At 47.0% G+C, this 16,185-nt stretch overlaps 1 protein-coding gene across 9 annotated transcripts in view; it reads left to right on the forward strand.

The window, feature by feature from the left end:
- CTIF (cap binding complex dependent translation initiation factor) overlaps positions 1-16,185 on the forward strand; it is a 294,942-nt gene that overhangs the window by 25,061 nt on the left and 253,696 nt on the right. Inside the window, exon 2 of one of the 9 annotated variants that reach the window (XM_036918630.2) lies at positions 4,752-4,846. The exons of the other annotated variants lie outside the window; for them this stretch is intronic. The gene's annotated coding sequence lies outside the window, so the exon portion shown is untranslated. The remainder of the gene's footprint in view (positions 1-4,751; positions 4,847-16,185) is intronic. 9 annotated transcript variants of the gene reach the window in all.

The raw sequence follows: 16,185 nt of genomic DNA on the forward strand, positions 1-16,185 counted from the left end.
GGAGACACAGACCAATGAGTGCTGAGCGTCCCAACATTATGTTAGCAATTTCAACTTGTAAACATTCGACTTCCCTCATCAGATCTGTAAATGTGGCCAAGTTGATTGACTGATTTCTAGTTCTTCCTATACTTGGACATTGCCTGGCCCAGGGGGAGGAAGCAGAGATCAGAACGAGGCCCTTCCCCATCCCTGAGGGAGTCCATGGGGAGGCTAAGAGGGGAGAGCCTGTGTAACTAGGCTGATCCTAGTTACACGTGTGACTGATCCATTTTAGGGAAGCATGTCATGATTCTCAGAGCATAAAAGCCAACAATTTTGGGGGGGAAGGAACACTAATCATCAAAGGCAGAGGAAATGGGGATTTGATAAAGCTGGCTGCTGGTGGGGTTCTGAGTCCTGTCTTTCCACCATCAATATTAAGAACTTACTGCCCACCGGGAACTGTCCTGTGTGCTGTGGGCAGTCTGGTAGTCTCCTCCAGCCAGAGAGCCTTCAAGGGTGCTTCCAGAAGGTTGAGCACTTGGTTCTGCCCATAGGAGATGCTGCTGAAGGGGTGTATGAATGAAACCATGATCCGGGGAACTCCAGTTTCGATTAGCCACCGACAGGTCCAGGTGACCAAGCATGCTGTATGTGGAGGCATCTCAGAGCATAGTAGGGCTGCATGGCCTGGGAGCCTGGTCCTACCTTGTATTTTACTTACTTTTACTTTCTCTGAGCCTCAGTTTCTCCCTCTTCAGAAAGGGAATAACCCTATCTTTCAAAATTTGAAGCAAGGATCAAATGAGACAATAGACCACACATAACTACTTAAATGTGGTGGTGATATGTAGTTTGTGTAGCCTTTCATATTCACTTCTTCTCCCTCTAGATAAAGTCTAGAAGATTATATTACTTTTCTGAACTCAGTTTTATAGACTTAACCTTCCTTCTCATAGTCTCTGCTATACCTGCCCGGCCATAGGAATCATATCCCCTTGTGTTTCCAGGCATCATTCTTCTAAAGAGCTCAATGCCTCAATTATCTCTGAACCATCTAATATTTCAAGATACAGGGAGGAGAAAGAATTCTCATTTCCATCTGGAAAGTGGGCATGTAACCTACCCAGGGTCAGAGCTGCAACAAAAAGCTGGGGCTCCTGACTGGTGCCACTAGGTGCCCTGGCCAAATAGCTATCTTCCCGGTAACTGCCCCTAACTCTCTTGGGGTCCCAAGGGGAGCTGCTCTTGACCCTTCGTGAAGCTTCACCAGCTGTCCAGTGCTCCGTGGGCTTTGAGTGCTCCTGGCGGACATAGAAAGTAGAAGTCCCAGGCCTCCCCTTAGGGAGAGGAGGAATTTGGTAAGCTTGTGCCAGCAGTAGATGTCATCCCACCCCGCACGGCTCCCACCTGGGGTGGAAACCCTCACCCCAGCCCTGGCTCTCAGCCCAGCTTCATGGCCCACTCTCCCAGTGCTGTGCCCCAAACAGCTTCCCAAGTAGCACTTTTGTGCTTGAAAGAATCATCCATTGCACAGTACAACCACATACCACAAATACAAGTAATTATAATTTATTACATGTTTTTCCTTTTATATTTTTGAATGTTTTCTCCCTGTTTTTTTGTTAGGCTTCCTAACTTTGTAATGAATCTGCCTCTATGTCCTCCTCCTGCCTACTCTGTGGTCCACAGTCCTTGTCTAATGGTCCTATTTAAAATTCATGTGAAGAAGCAGTACACGTATACTGTTCAAAAATAAAGTCAAAATAAGAAGATATGCTCTGGAAGCAACCCAAATGTTCATCCAACCTTGAATGAATAAATAAAATATGACATATCCATACAAGAGAATATTTGCCATAAAAAAGGAATGAAGTACTGACACACGCCACAGCATGGATGTACACATATTGTATGATTCCGTTTACATGAAACATTCAGAGTAGGTACATCCATAGAGACGGAACAAAGGCAGGTGGCTAGCAGGGCAGGGAGGTGGGGGAAAGGGGAAAGAGGGAGTGATTACTTAACGCATATCGGGTTTTCGTTTGGTGTGATGAAAATATTTTGGAATAGATAGAGGTTATGGTTACACAACATCATGAATGTACTCAACGTCACTGAATTACTCCCTTTAACATGCCTAAAATGATTTGACTTCATGTTATGTGACTTTCACCTCAGTAATTAAAAGAAAAGCTATGCTGTGTGAAATGTGGAAGTATTATTTTCATTGTGTCCCCATCCAACACTCACTCCCTTTCTTGCCCTACTCTTTCCTAAAGGTGACAATTAAAAAAAATTTATTATTGAAAATTTCAAGCAGATATAAAAGTAGACAACAGTATAATGAGCCACTGTATACCTGTCACCTAGCTTCCTCAGCGTCTTCATGGTAGGCTTGATCCTTTTCTGCTATTCATTCATCTATGTGTGGATTGTTTGAAGCAAATGCCAGACATTATATTATTTCACTTATAAACAATTCAGTATATAGCAGTAAAATAGAGGAATTATTTTGGAAAAGTATAACCACAATAGGTGGTACTTCTAATATTTTGTTTCTTCAGTCAGTAGTTCCTCATGTGCTACAAGGAACATATTCTTACTTTCCCCTTTCTTAAATCAGAGGGACCATACTGAATATGCTATGCTGTAATCCTTTCATCTAACAATATTCTGGGGATCTCTTCTGCATCAGTACATAGTGAGCCTCCTTATTTTTTTCCAAATATGTAATATTCTATCATATGGCTGTCCTGTAGTTTATTCACCCATCCTCTGTTTCTGGACATTGTGGTGGTTGCCTGATAGTCTGAGCTGGGCATTTTGTAGACCAAGGGGTCAAAAGCAAATCATATTTGCCTCCTGGCCTCGAACCTGGATTAGGTAGGTTCTCCAGAGAAACAGAACTGAGAGAGAGAGAGAGAGAGAGAGAGAGAGAGAGAGAGAGAGAGAGAGAATCCTCCTGGAACTTCTGTTCTTCTCTGTGTGGTATCTCTGTGTGGTTAGCTTGAGCTTCCTTCTAACATGGTGGTCTCAGTGTAGCTGGCCTTATTTCAAGGTGATTGGATTCCCTCAGAACACAACGTGAAAGCTGCCAGACCTTCTTCAGGCTTAGGCCTGGAATAGACATAATGTCACTTCGGCTATATTGTGAATATCCAGTCACTCTGGATACTAATAGGATATACACACAATGCCAGTCATCTGCCTGCCTCACAGAGCTGCTGCCAGGTCCAAATGAGATAAGACAATAATAGCTATGAAAGGCCTTTGTATCTGGGTGCAGCAGGTTTTGGAGAACCTCCTACCCTGGAGCTCCCACCCCCAGACACAGTGAGTGCTGCCTCAGCTGCCAGGACTCCTGGGGGCCAGGCCCCGGGGGTGCAGGAGGAAGGACCTGGCTCCTCTTCCTGAGGCGCCACAGCAGGCCACTGGTCAGGGGCAGTGGGCAGGCCTTGAGCCCAGTGGGGCATGAGGGACTAACTTCTGCTCAGCGTTGAATATCCACCAGGGGATTTACAGCCTTTGCATCTTTCCCCAAATACCCTTAGAGCAGTTCTGTAAGGCAAGTGTCATTTTTACCCCTTTGACAGATGTCCCTGTGGTGACAGAGCTGAGTGACAGAGCCAGAACTCCAAACCCATGCCCCTTACCCACAGAGCTGGCTGGGGAAGAGGCTTATGGCAAAATACCAGAATGTTCCTTACTGTGAACACTGTCAACTTTAATAAGATTAATTTTTACTTTTTGCCTTTGGTGGAGCTTAAAAATGATGCAATGCACTGTGAGTAGAGCTGAGAGTTCCTGTGTGAGCATCTCCAAGCCCGGGAATCAGTCAGCTGCACAGTTTTGTGCCCACACATTCCCTAAGAAGCCCCCTCACCCCACAAGGGGACAGATGGTCGATGGAGGCCCACCCTCTTGGTCTGGCTCTACTCTGCTTGGATGTTCTCTGCTCCCCAGTCCAAGTCTGTCCAAATGCTCTCCTGCCCAGCATGCATTTCTATAAAAGCTCCTCTGTGTACATGTCTGCATTGGGTTGTGGCTTCAGCCCCCAGCTCTGGTTATCTGGATTAAATAAAGGGCAGCAACCACTTTCGTAGTCTTCTCTTTCCAAGGTAAACTGCTGAAGTAAGGGCATTTGCGTGGATTAAGGCCCTAGTAAATGGGTATCTTGCTTTTTCACCCCAGGGAGCCAACAGCAAATATTTGTGGACAGCGCAGGGCATGCCAGGCGGGCCTTGAGCTGGAGAAATGTGCCTTGCAGAACAATCAGCCTTAGAGAGAACAAACAGCCTGAAGAACAATTCGGGTGGGCCTGCCTTCTGGGAGCTGCAGGTGTGGCCACCTGCACTGAGACAGCCCTGGGCAGCAGTGACCTTTGAAAGGACAAACGTGGCCTTTGGGGCTTTGCCAGCCCAGCTGCCAGCCCAGGAGGGAGGCTCTTAATCAGCATGGTGTTTCGCCTTCTCTTCCGCCTGGCCACTTGTACTACAAAACCAAAAAGACATAAGCGGTTTGCAGTGATTGCTGGGATGCCGGGCCCACAGGTACCTTGTAGCCTTTTCCTGAGATGGACCTTTTTGTTCACCTTAGGCCCTGTGCCGTTTCCCCATCTCGCAGGGGTCGCATCCAGGGCCTCCCTTACTGCTCCTGTCACTTTCTGAGTCCTCCTTTGTGCAGTTCTCTCTGCTTGAGCCAGCACAGACACCAGAATAAGTAGGTGAAAAGCCACCTCTGAAGGAGACTCTCCTCTTTTCCAGATTGCCTGCGCCAGCTAAGATGTAACTGTTTAATCGCTGACACTAAGTTCCAGTAAAGCCAACAAAACATCTGCCCATGGAGGCCCATGTGCAAGGTTTGTGTGTCACACAAAAAAAGCAACATAGATTCTATCTGCTCAAACGTGCCTTTAGAAATCCTTCTCTTTAGACTCTAATTCCCTTTTCTACTTTCTAAGCTTGGTGTTTGGAGATTTCAGTGCTGCTTTTTTTTGTGGGGTTTTGCGTTCTAGTTTTCTCCACTGAGAGGATGATGTTCTAAAAGGTTGAAGTTTCTAAGTTTTCTTCAAACCTTGAGAGCCGCTTATGTGGCATGTGTGATATTTGAGCACGTAATGTTGCAACCCACAAGAGTGAGTGTGCATCCGGAGCCTCAGGGAGAGGGCTTTGAAGGGAATTACTGGAGAGCAGTCATTGTACCCATTCTGGAAATGCCATTGCACGGTGAATCTGACCCGAGGGACAGGTGTAGGAGGGAGGTCAGACTGAGGCCCGTGCCCTGGCCTCAGTTCTGCATCAGTGACCTGGAGGAGAGGGCTCTGCCCAGGCCCCCCATGTTGTGTGTGACACAGCGCACCACAAACACACCCACGGGTCTCAGACAGACTCTCAGGAACTTAAGGGCGGAAGGTGTGAGGAGAAACCGCAATAGAAAATCGTGGTTCTGGAAAAATGCTGCCACCCGAGGCAGGGGGCTTGGGGAACAAATGGAAATCTGATGTGACCCCTGCCTCTGACCGGAGGATGGTGATGGACTAAAGGATTTTGAGGCAGGTGTCAAAAGCCATATCCACAAGATCTGTTCTTTCAGCTGGGGGACATTCCTACGGAGTGTGGAGACGTGTCCTTCCTGCCGTCTGACTTCTCTCACACTTCCTTTTAAGTCTTTCTTCATTTTTCTTCAGCCAGGATGCCTAAGCATAGTGCCATGGCCCCTGCTTGCCCCCCATCTCCAAATAATAGGTCTTAACATATTATTTTTTTAAATAAAAGCTTTGTTGAGATATAATTCATATGCCATAGAATTCACTCTTTTAAAGTAGTGAATTAATATTCACTTTTAATATTGCTGTGCAACCATCACACTATCTAGAACATTATCTAGATGCATTATTTTCTAGAACATCACCATCCAGAACACTTCCATCTTCTCCTGTACCCGTTTGCAGTTACTCCCCATTTCTCCCCAATTCCCTCATCAGAGGCAGTGACTAGCATACTTAATTTCTCTACAGATTTACTATCTGCATGTTTCATATACATGGAATCATTTATATGATCTTTTGTGTCTGGCTTCTTTCACTTAGCATAATGTTTTCAAAGTTCATGTTGTAGCATGGATTGGTTCTTGATTCCTTTTTATTGCCAAGTAATATTCCCTTATTTGTTTATACCACACTTTAATTTCTCTATTAATCAATGTATGGTCATTTATGGATTATTTCCATATTTTAGCTGTTATGAATAATGCTACCATAAGCATTCATGTACAAGTTTTTGTGTGGACATGTTTTTAATTTCCTTAGATATGTACCTAGGAGTAGAACTTGAGTTGTATAGTATTAACACTTTGAGGAATTACAAGACTCTTTTCAAAAATGGCAATACCATTTTATGATCTCATTGGTAATGTGTGAGGGTTCCAGTTTCTGCACATTGTCACCAACACTTGTTATTACATCTTTTTGATTATAGCCATACTAGTGGGTGTCAAGTGTTATCTCATTGTGGTTTGGATTTGCATTTCCCTGGTGACTAATGGTGTTGAGCATTTTTTCATGTGCTTTGTAACGTTAAATGCTCAGGTTTACTTGTCATCCAAGGGCCACTGACCACTTATACGTCTTCAGAGAAATGTCTGCTGAAAGTTTTGCCCATTTTTTAATTTGGTTTGTCCTTTTATTGTTGAATTGTATGTGCTGTTTATGTACACTGGATATTAGACCCTTAACAGATGTATGATTTGCATTATTTTCTCCCATCCCATGCATTATCTTTTCTTTTTCTTAATGATACTCTTTGAAGCATGAATGTTTTTAGTTTTGATGAAGCACAATTTATTTATTCTTCCATTGCTTGTGCTTTTGTGTCAATAGCTAAGAAATTACTTAATCCACAGTCACAAAGATTTATTCCTATGTGTTCTAACAGTTTTATAATGCTCTTACATTTAGGTCTCATCCATGTTGAGTTCATTTGTGTGTGTGATGTGATGTAGAGATTCAGCTTCATTCTTTTGCATGTGGATATCCCGTTTTCTCAACACTACTTGTTGAAAAGATTATTTCCCCATTGAATCGTTTTTTTCTTTTTAATAATTCTTTTCTCCTATTCAAAAATAACTATTGGCTTTTTCTTCCTGGACCTGGAATGTGTGTTCTCTCTCTTTCTTTCTCACAGACACACACATGCACACAGACACATGCACGTGTGCACACACACACACACACACACACACCAGCCAGCCTGCCCTGAAGTACTGGCATCTCTGCTGCTTGAGTGAGGCTTCCCTACAGCCCAGGGCCTTGTCCCTGAGTCCCAGGATTTCTTCCCAGATGGATCCCTACCTACTCAGGTCTCTTTATGTGTCCATCTGTGTACCTCAGTGAGAGTATTCAGCTCCATCAGGGGATGGACATGAAGGAGGAGCTGCTTGTGACCAAAAGTACCCTGTGTGTTTTCACACCTGTATTTCTGGCTCCTAAGCCAGATGTAAGCTTTCCTAGACATGCCCTTCTTGGAGCCTTTCACCCTTCTGAACAATCTTCACTGATTGGATAATTAAATGGAAGCTTCTACAAGCCTTCTCACTGATAAATGACTCACTCAAGTAGTAGTCCATCCATCCATCCATCCATCCATCCACCCATCCATCCACCCATCTATCTATCCATCCATACTTATGTACATCTTTCCATCATCTCTCTATCCATCTGCTGAAAAAGAAAATGGCTGGTTGCTTGGCCCCATCTACTGGCTGGGTCAGAGTTGTGCTATAGGGTTGTATTGTTAAAAGCTCAGATTTATCTGATCATCCGACTGGTAGCCAACTTACTGGAAAGCTGGAGTCTGTGGTTACCCTGTCTCTTGACCCTGGCAGGGAAGGACATTGGCACATAGGCCCTTTTGGTATGTGGGGAGGTCTCCTCTGGAGGTCAACGACACATCCCTGCCTGGGTAAGCAAGAATTGAAGTAACAAGGCCATCTCAGGGTCCTCCCCCTTCCCCCTACTCCAGGGATATTTCTGTCGAAATTTTGTTTTCTGCTCATTAGAATTTAGTGCCACAGGATGGAGGTGCAGGCTGCTGAGAAATTCTCACTCTTGGGCGCCCTGTGCTGACCACCAGCTTCCATTTCACCTTGTTTCAGTTATGTTGTGTCCTGACTTTGGGCTCAATCTAGACAACTTTGGGCCCCCTGAACCTTTGGCGGGAGCAGCTCACTGCTATCTGGGTGATTGGGTTTTTGACCTTGACCCACCTGTCAGGGACACTCTGTTGGGGCATTTATTCCTTGGTCGTAGTTTGCCTGGACCACCCCCTTACTGGGAGCACAGGTCCTGTCTGCCCCAGTGTGCCAGGCTGCTCCTCCCACCTTGGGGCGTTCTTCCTTAGGATTCCTGTTCTCCTGCCCTGCGGGCTGGTCCCCATGTCCACTCCTCTGTGACCTGAGTCTTTCAGGGGTCTGACCTGGGCCCCAGTGGAGGGAGGAGCCTCTGGCTGGAAGCCTCAGAGCCTCGCTCATGTAAGACATCCTCTTGAAGCGAGATCCTTCTGCAGGTCTGCCTTAGAGACAACGTTTTCCATTTACCAGTGAGTTACCCTGACTGTGCCATGTCATTACATATTCAACATCATGCCAGCACCAGCTCTCTAACACTTATTTTTCTAAATTTTCCATTTCACAGTGAGAGAAGGTGAGACAGCAATACTCTGTTTTCACAAATACCGCAGCCGATCACCGAATTTTGATTTTGGAGAAGTCCTGAGATCTACCGCATCCCAGTATGAATTGCATCACTTAGCGGTGCTGTATCCAAAATTACACTTTGCTTCTTGTATTTTCAGAAATAATTTTTGCCACCACTTAAGGTTTGGAGGCTTTAGTCAGGTCCTGCTGCCCCCATCCCCACGTTCCAAGAACTTTCCTTCTCATTTTTCTGCTGCCTGCGCCTTTGTTGGAGCTGCAGGTTATGCTCTCCTTGCTGGGTTCCTGCAGACTTTTGTCCTGACATTTCTCTAAGTGCTGGCCCTGACTCTGAGGGAGGCAGAACAGAGGAATGAAGAGCCACTGGCAAAGGAAGGGAATATGTTCTCTCTTGGCAGAAAGGGAGCAGAGCGAGTGGCTGGTTCGTCCCCGGGGCCAGGCAGCCAGTGAGCCCCTTTACCTCACTTCTTTCTTTTTGCTGCCTGGGTAGAGCTTGAAAATTGGAGTGCATATCCATCCTGCAAGTGTTCACCGAGCTCTAGATGTCTTCCTGGGACCCAGAAAGGTGTTCCTGTGCATGGGCTGGAAGAAGGGTGGCAGTCCAGAAGGAGTTAAGGCTCTGCCCAGGGAAAGGTGTGGTTAAGTGGCAGAGAGTGTGACTGGGTAATAAGCACTGGGGACTTCTAAGGAAATGCGAGGTGAGTGTGGCCCAAGCAGGGAAGGCCTTGTGTCTACAGTGGGAACAGTGACCCTGCAGACTGGGTGGGGGTCTAGAGTTTGGTGAAGAGGGACCCATTTTAGAGGGAGAGGGTATCATTGTTCTTCCTCACAAGACCTCCTGTGAGATTTAGTGTCTGAGAGACTGTGAGGAGAGAGGTGCCTGAATGAAGTCTGGGTCCAGGAAGCAGGAGGTGAGGCTGGGAAATGTGTGGCAGGGATCCCTGAGTGTGAGATGGAGCCTGCCCCCTCTGCACAGCAGGGAACTGTGACGGGGCTGTACAGAGACAAAGTGACAGCTTCACAGAGCTGTTCGGGGATGAATCCTGGGACCCATGGGCCCCAGCTCAGTGAGGCAGCAAGGAGTGGGAGGCCCATCAGGAGCTGGCCTGTAGCCCTGGCAGCTGTGGCAGGGAGGTGACTCCAGTGTGGATGGGGTGCCAACATGGGCAAGAGCAAAGAGGAAGACCTTTCAGTGGGAGACCCCAGGCCCACTGCCTGGCTTTGGGGGATGGAGCAGGTGCTCGGGATGGTGTGGATTCTGAGTAGACTGCCAGTGGTCTCCGTCAGACAAGGCAGCCTCCCTGCCACCCCTGTTGTGCCCTCTGGCCTCACAGTCCCCTCTGTGCCTTGATGGGCCTCCAAGGCACACCAAGTCATATTGACCAGCATGCTGTGCTTTTTGGCACAGGGACAGTCTGCTGACTGTCATGGCTCCCAGCTAGCAGGTTAGCAAGTAGGAGCAGTCGTGGTGCTGGTGGGGGTGGAGGACCAGCCCCAGTGGTGGTAAGAATATGGTTGTTTGAAGGACCAGTGCTAGTGGCGGTGATAATGTGATCATTTGAGCTGTTACCATGTGCTAAGCTTTTTACCAACTGTAGTTCATTTGGGTCTTACATCAACCCCCTGGGGTTAGCCCTATTTTACAGATAAGGAAACGGAGGCATAGTGAATTAACTGATTTGCCTCAAGTGACACATCTAATACAGGGCAGAGTCAGGACTCAAACCCAGTCTCATGGCTCCAGAGTCCATGCTTGGCGCATCTGCTCTACCCTCTCTCAGAAGGGTAGGCCATCAGTCACTGTCTGCTGAATCTCATCAACTGTGCCACATTAGAGTGGGGCAAATGTGGGTCAACACCTCCAGTGTACCTAGGGCTGTCCTCCCCAGTCCCTCCCCATGCCATGTCTGTGACGGTGAGGAGGGGACAGCAAATGTGACCTTCAGGGGGCAGCCATGGTGGGACTGGACAGCATCTGAGCACAGTCTCAATTGCACCTGCTGTGTGACTGGGCCCCCACCCAACTTGGCCCTGGCAGAAATCTCCAGGCCCTAGCTGGGTGGGGACAGCAGTGCTGCGAGCATTGGTCCCAGAAGGTTCTTGGGCTTCCTGAAGGGCAAAGGACAGAGAGGTGGATGGGGAGAGGGAAGTCCTGTCCAACTGGTAGTCTGATTTGGATGCTATAGAAAATTGTAACAGATGCCCTGTTACCCTAGTTTTCTTAGAGTGTTGTGTTTAAGCATCATAGGGATGAGAGTGATACCAACCCAAGAGAGCTTTGAGTTCAAGTTGCATTATTCTTAGATTTATGGATTGGCAGGGGAGGAAGCTGGACTATTTTTAGATGGCCCCGTATGAGTTTTTGTAATTAACAGACAGCGTGCCCCCTGCTACACACTCTCCTTGCTCGTACGTTATTGTAATTAGCGTTTTAATCATCTTCAAACAAGAGCCTAAGGTCTTGGCAGGTTTGGAGCAGGCCTTCCCCCGTCACTGCTCCGTCCTCTGCTCTGGGTGCATGAGCGTGGCGGGGGGCTGACTCTGAGCCGTCTGGAGGGCTTGTGGGAGGCGCCGTGACTGGGTCTGGCCAGTGAGAAGTTTGATGGGTGGTGGGAGCAGCTTGACCAAAGCAGGGAGGAACAGAAGGCATGTGATATCTGGGAGGGGCAAGTGACAAGGAACACCAGGATGCGGTGGGGGACTGCGGAAAGGAGGCAGAGCAGGTAGGGATTTGAATATCAAGCCACTTCTTACCTTTAGGGAGCCAGGGATGAAAAACATGTGCCTTGTCAGAGCAACGTGAACGTTTCCTGACCCTGGTCTTCCTGTAGACGGGGCCTCTGTTAACCTATGGGTGCCTTATCTTGGGGGATGAACTTTAAAGGCAGCAACCCCTTCCCACCATGATCAGGGCACATGGCGTGGCAGATGGGATATGAGCTGACTCTTGGCCCTCATTCTCTTGGATGGCTATCTTTATAAGGTCATCCTTTTGAGAATGTAGCTCTGCGCTTAGGCTTTTGACTGGAGAGAGTATGAGTTGGGAAGCCTACCTGTGTCACCCAATTCTGATCATCCCGTTGATGTACACCCTCCGTTGGCCATATGTTGATGTTCTTTCCACAAAGGACCAGGGACAGTTACCACTGGAGGCTAGAGCCTTTGTAAGCACATTGTCCATAGTTCCCAAGTGTTGGTTCTGGACCCCAAAGAACATTACCTTACCATCACCAAAGGAGCTTATCAGAATGCAGATTCCTGGTCCCTAAATGCACACTGTGTGTGATTCAGGAGGTAGGACAGAGCCCAGAAATCTGTATCTTTCATAAGGTCCCCAGCTGGATCTAGCCTAACTCTTCAATTTATGGATAAGAAAACCGACCCAGAGAGGGATGGTGACTTGCACAGGTGCATCCAGAGTAGGGTTGAGACCTGACTCTGCTCTTGTGATTTTTGGTACACACCTCCTGTGGCCCCACCATGCTGCCCTCTATGTTCCCTCTACTCCCCAATCTCAGACATTCTTCAAGGCCCAGAACTTGGCTCTGTACCATTTGGTTTCAGATCATACTTCTTGCAGCCATAAATGGTTTTATTTTCCTTAATATTAACTGTACTTTGTTGAAGTATAATTTACATACAGTATAATGCTTAATAAATCTTGCATGCACAGCCTGAGGGATTTTGACAAATGTTTAAATTCATGTAACTATTGCCCAGATCAAAGGAAAGATCATTTCCACCACCCTGGAAGGTCATCAGTGATTCTAAAAGCATAGAAAGGCTAGTGAGGACAGAAGGCACCCGTTTCGGGGACAGAGACCATCTCTCCCATGTATTCCATGTACATCTTATAGTCTCTGCGATTTCCCTTGGAAGCGTGGGCCCTGTGTATGGAGCAGGGCTCAGGGAGCAGGAGGAATGACTTGTTGCCATTTTCTCAGATCTGAAACACCTTCACTTGCCAGGGCCAGACCAAGCTGCAGAATAAAAGTAGTGCATCTATGTGGCATGTCAACAGCATCTGAAAACTATACCGGAAAATCTGTCTTGAAATAAAGGGATGCATAGAGAGCAGAAGAAAAATCATTTGAATATTAAAGATAAAACATTACCGTTAAAGAGAGCTCCAGCTTGGCCCGGGTGTCTCCCAAGCCCAGTCCTGGCCCCCAAAGGGTAATGCAGTCTTGCTCCTGGCCATCCCCATCCTTGGGGAGAGTTTGCGGAGTGCCAGTGTATGGCATTGCTGGAGCCCGTCAGAGAGCCCCACAGCTTTCTGTGAGGTTGGGGCGGGGCTGGGGCCTGGGAACACAGCCTGGACACCCATACCACCCACATCCCCAAGAGCGACCTGCTGGGTAGGACGCCAGCACTAGCTCCCCTGCAGACTTGGCAGGTGGCCTCCAACGCTTGCTTTGAAGAGTCCATACTTCCAAGACATGTGGACAGGGGCCTATGGGATTTTCATTCTGTCCCTGGAGGGGTGGAGCATGCAAGAGATGCAATTTACACCAGCCTGGAGAGGCTCCCTGGGACTTTGCAAAGGGGCATTGACTGTCATCCCCACCTCCCAGGGACAGAAGCAGCTCCGAGCATTTGAGCAGATGACTCAGCTGCCGAGAACTCCTACTACTCCATGATGCTCCCTTTCTGTTTCCCTTGCTCTTTTCTCATGCTTTCTTTTCTCAACTTCATGACTTTATAGCTGAGTTAAGAAAACAATAACAATTCGCAAATATTTTCCCGTTTGGGTGAACTCCTCATTTGTGAGCGTTATGGTGTTGCCCACGCTGACTCAGAGAGCTTAGGGCTTGAAGGAGGACGTCTGCCCTATAGGTTTTGGCCTCTGCTCTTATTTTTCTACTGAACATACTTGTAGGTGAATTGTCAGATGTTTTTGGTTATTTTATTGATTTCCTTAATTCCTTGGTTATGTGTACATTTAAGGATTTTTGGTCTTAATGCTTCTGTCAAATTGCCCTAGAGAAGATAAGTTATGTACATTTGTATCCCCATTAGCAGAGAGCAAGAATACCTGGTTCCCCAACAGTGGGTATTACCATTCCTTTCCACTCTTCCATATCTGATTAGTATAAAATTGTATCTCATTGTCCTCTGCATTTCTTTGATTACAAGTGAACTTGAAGATTTTTCAGGTGTTTATAGTTTGTTTATATTTTGTTTATATTTCTTCCTTTAGAAATTTACTTTTCATGCTCTTTGCCCATTTTCCTATTGATGTATTTATCTTTTTCTTTCATTTTAGTTAGTGGTCTTAATTTATAGGTTAAGGCCCTGATTTCCAGTTTTAAAGAAAATATTTATCTGTGCCTAGACTTGGAGGCTTAGAATAACTTAAATTAACTCCCAGGTGGTACCAGGTCACCACTGGCCCATCTCCAAAGTGGTCTTTGGGAGACACAACTCCGTTCCTATGTGGAGGGCCTGTTGAGTGACACACAGGTAAGTTCTAGCCGGTTCTGGGTCCCTTAGCCAGGCACCCTGTTCAGAGCAGAGTTGCATAGCCTACACAATCCACATGGCCTACAGCACTATGTGTGGCCACTCTGAGTGTTATAAAAACTGAATTGAGCCAGTTTTGAAAATAATACCAAAACTCCAAGTCATTGAATGATATAACTCTTACGGGAATTGAGCCTCCCAGATTGCTGATGGGGCATTACTGTGTTTTGCAGGGAATCTGCATTAGGTTAGCCTTGATTTGGTTTACGTGGCAGCATGCTGCAGCAACAAGGCCTAGAGGGGGGTTCAGAGGCATGGGCCCTAGTCCTGCCTTTGTAACTAATTCATGATGTGGCTTTGGGCAAGTCAGCCAGTTTTGCAGCGCCTCACTTTCCCCACCAATAGGAGAGGCTGCAACTAGATAAACCTCTAGGTCGTTCTCAGCTCTAAATATCTGTGAGCCCAAGTCCTAGCCATATTTTTCTTTTTTCACAAAAAAGATTATGGCATATTTAAGACAGTTTTGCCTTTTTTTTTTGCCTTGAGGTTTTATATGAGAGCAAAACATTTCAAAATCTGGTACATATGTTTTTGCACTTCCACCAGATTTCTACCTTAGTTTTGCTCTAAGTGTGTCTGAAAAAAGGAATATAATTGACCCCTGATCAACGTAGGGGTTGGGCACACTGACCCCGACCCCTGCCATGTAGTTGAAAATCCATGCATAACTTTTAACTCCCCCAAAACTTAACTGCTATAGCCTACTGTTGACTGGAAGCCTCACCAAGAACATAAACGTTGATTAACACACATTTTGCATGTTATATGTATTATACACTGCATTCTTACAATAAAGTAAGCTTAGAGAAAATTGTTTTTTCAAATCATTACAAATCTCCAAAAATGTTCCCAGTATATATATTGAAAAAAAGTCTGTGTATAAGTGGACCTGCACAGTTCAAACCTGTGTTGTTAAGGGTCAGCCGTACTTCAGCATAACCAGCATAAGCAGTCCCCTCTTCTGTGTTTTACTGAAGGGTGTCCTCAGGGTCTGTGAAGTCACTGGTGCATTTGACAATGGGTGACTGGTGAAATCTGTGTCTTGGGACATCCATCTCTTCCTTCTTTCCTTCCTCATTTCCTTGGTGAGGCTGGGTAGTGAGCAAGGCTTCAGGGACCTCATTGCCTTTTGGGGACCAGTGACACAAGCCTGACCTTACTGGGACCCTCCTTTGCACCAGCTCCGGGGCCATCCTGCCTTTGCTCTGTTGTTTTGCTTGCTCCTGGTGGCCTCTCCCACCGTGATCGCTCTCACCCCCAGCTCTGGCTGCTCTTGGCTCCCAGGACACCTTCCTGTTCCCTGTATCTTCCTACAGGACCTGTTCTCCTAGTCCCAGCCCCTTCTCCAGTTGCCCTCCTCCTGGCCCCCTCTTCCTCTCCAGTGGCCCTGTTGTCACCTGAGTGCCACTGGCTGTCACATCTGTTCTCCACACCAGGCCTGTCCTCTGATCCTAGTCTAGTTCCCACCCGACAGCTTCCTGGATACCTTGAACTCTGGCACCTCCCAATCCAGCTCATGATCTTTGTCCACGTCCCCTGCTGTGTTTCACCTTGTTGCTAATCAGTCCCCCAAGCCCATGACTTAGGACTCATATTCTGTCTCTCCTTTGTCCTCCCCTCCCTCCTGCACATCTGGCCCCCTCCTTACCCTCCCTGGACACCTGCTTCCTCACCGGTCCTGCTGCTGCCTGCACACCTCTCGCTGCATCTTCTCATCTTCGTCCCTCCTGCTGCCGTCTTGGTGCATCCCATGTCCTCTCTTGCAGAACTCTCTCCACTGCTCCTTCTGCCTCCAGTCCCTCCCCCTCCCAATATTCCTTAATTACTTCAGTGTAAATTTAAAACGAGGAAAATCTCTGTCCTGTGGATGAATCTCCCTTGAAATCTTTGCTCTATCTGTTTCCTGCACCTCCATCTTTGTGTGGTAGGGTGCAGGCTTGCAGAGATGAACTTGACTTATCCTTA

The sequence above is a fragment of the Manis pentadactyla genome, chromosome 6 (assembly GCF_030020395.1).
Source record: "Manis pentadactyla isolate mManPen7 chromosome 6, mManPen7.hap1, whole genome shotgun sequence".
Classification (NCBI taxonomy): domain Eukaryota; kingdom Metazoa; phylum Chordata; class Mammalia; order Pholidota; family Manidae; genus Manis; species Manis pentadactyla.